This window comes from Takifugu rubripes, chromosome 8 (genome assembly GCF_901000725.2).
Source record: "Takifugu rubripes chromosome 8, fTakRub1.2, whole genome shotgun sequence".
Taxonomy (NCBI): domain Eukaryota; kingdom Metazoa; phylum Chordata; class Actinopteri; order Tetraodontiformes; family Tetraodontidae; genus Takifugu; species Takifugu rubripes.
This window is the reverse complement of record NC_042292.1, coordinates 19,619,588-19,621,942: the sequence shown is the minus strand read 5'-3', so window position 1 is coordinate 19,621,942 and position 2,355 is coordinate 19,619,588.

Here is a 2,355-nt window from a genome sequence, read left to right as displayed (position 1 = left end):
GAGGGTCAGGGTTTTAGAAGGGTCAGGGGTTAGAGGGTTAGGATTAGAGGGTCAGGGTCAGGGTCAGGGTTAGGATTAGAGGGTCAGGGTTAGAGGGTTAGGATTAGAGGGTCAGGGTTAGAGGGTCAGGGTTAGAGTTAAAGGTTCAGGGTTAGAGGGTCAGGGTTAGGATTAGAGGGTCAGGGTTAGAGGGTCAGGGTTAGGATTAGAGGGTCAGGGTCAGGGAACCAATCAGCTGTATGTTATTGACCTCTGGTCCATACAGGTCGATCCTCACCAGCCTGCGGCTCTGCTCCAGGTGCACTCCTCATGCTCCGCCCACCTCCAGCAGGAACACCTGACCTCACTGTCTCCTGGGGGGGGTGTGGTCTTTCCACCTGACCGCGCCCTCTTCCTCGCTGTCGCCATGCAGGTTCCATGGCGACAGCTAGAGAAACTCTGCAGGCGTTTTAGTTCATTGACTAAAAGGAACAGTTTATTTACAGGAATGACACCAATCGGGTGAACAGCTTCTCATTTGGATCAACTTTGGATTTCAGGGAATAACCAAACATCTAGAAATGCCAATAAAGAACCCTCACCTTTTCCTGACGTTTCTGTGCCATTTTAACTTCTACTTTTCTATTCCAAGTTAATGTCTAAATTTATTTTCCCTGGATGAAGTTTTAACCCATTTTGCTGCTGTTTAATGCAGCTGCATCACCGATTGTCGCGTCCATCCCACTTAAATCACCTGTATTCGATTCTTAGCACTATTTCTGTCATATTTAACATATTAAACGCGTATCACCGGGGCACTTTGCTCTTTTTAAGGCCTTTGGAAGTTACGTTTTGCCCTCGGTCAAGAGTTACCGTTGGCTTTCTGATTTTACAGCCCCTTTCCTCTCTTGTCCAAAAACGCTCCTTAGAAATGTGTACTTATCCGAAATAGTTAATAGTCTAAACGATTTTGTTGCGTTTGCATAACAAGGCCATTTGTATCTTCACATGTGGTCCCGTCTCAGAACTGAACAGCTCACATTAACTTCATTTCACTCGTTAGCCGCTAGCTACTGTTGCTAAAATTAGCAGGAAAAACAATCAGAGTAAAGCTGAAACGGGATCTGAAACCTCACCAATGACTGAAGATTAACCGAACATTTGCTGCGAAACGTTTCCGAATGAAGAACGATCATAAATGTGCTTTAATAACGCATTTTGATGAATTCACCTCAGCGGTCCAGTCAGGCGAGGGTCCGATATCTCACGGTCATGCGCAATTGGCACGACGGGAAAGTAGTCCTACAATCAGAAGCTTTCGCCGCCCATCACAGGCGATGGCTTGCCAAAAACAACTACAAATCCCAGGAGACTAAAAGACACGTAAGCGGCCAAACCACCAAGCCATGTCAATCACACTGTCCCGAACTTTAAAAAGCCACTTTAAAAAGGACACATCTGGAATATGTATGAAACATCAATTCAACTTAAGGAGTAGAGAAGTTCTGACATTTGCGATTTCTGGTGGATGACGAGAGGATGAAAGAGACGACTTTTCCGTTTTTCTATATTGTCGGACCAACAAAATGTTGCCATCATGTAAAAAGCAAAGTGCAGCAAGAAGTATCATAAAAGGTTTTTACGTAAAAATGCATCTTCAAAGATTAATATGGAGAAATATAAAACTTGTAGATGAAGGAATCTGGAAAGAAAAATGTCTACCTTGAAGTTATTTCTGTGTTGAACTGAAAGCCATTATCATTTATTTGAACACTTTAAACTCGTGCACTCATTGGATGCCTCCAGACAACAATGGATCCCATCGTTCTGTGTGGTCTCAGCCCTGGATATGGGCCCGGTCCACATGCTGCCCTCCTCCCGTCCAGCACTCGGGCCGTGTGGAGCTCGTCTCCTGGGCCCTCCCCCGACCTCGCTGCCGCGGCGCTTTAAACGCCGTGGTAGCATCCAATAATAACTACGGACCGGACTGACATCAGCTTTGCTGGAATACTTCATTCCCCACAAACATAAAACTCACTGGTCTTTTAATTATTATAATGTATTTAATATTGAACTAAATGATTAATAATTAGTGTCATTTCCAGCTTTTCACATGTGACCTCAAAGGCTGATGGGATATTTACTTTGTTAACGAGCATCACTTGTCCACTACTTTCACTCACATGTCATCCCTCCACTCACACATGTCCCTGTCACATGTGATCCCTCCACTCACACATGTGATCCCTCCACTCACACATGTGATCCCTCCACTCACACATGTCATCCCTCCACTCACACATGTTCCTGTCACATGTCATCCCTCCACTCACACATGTTCCTGTCACATGTCATCCCTCCACTCACACATGTTCC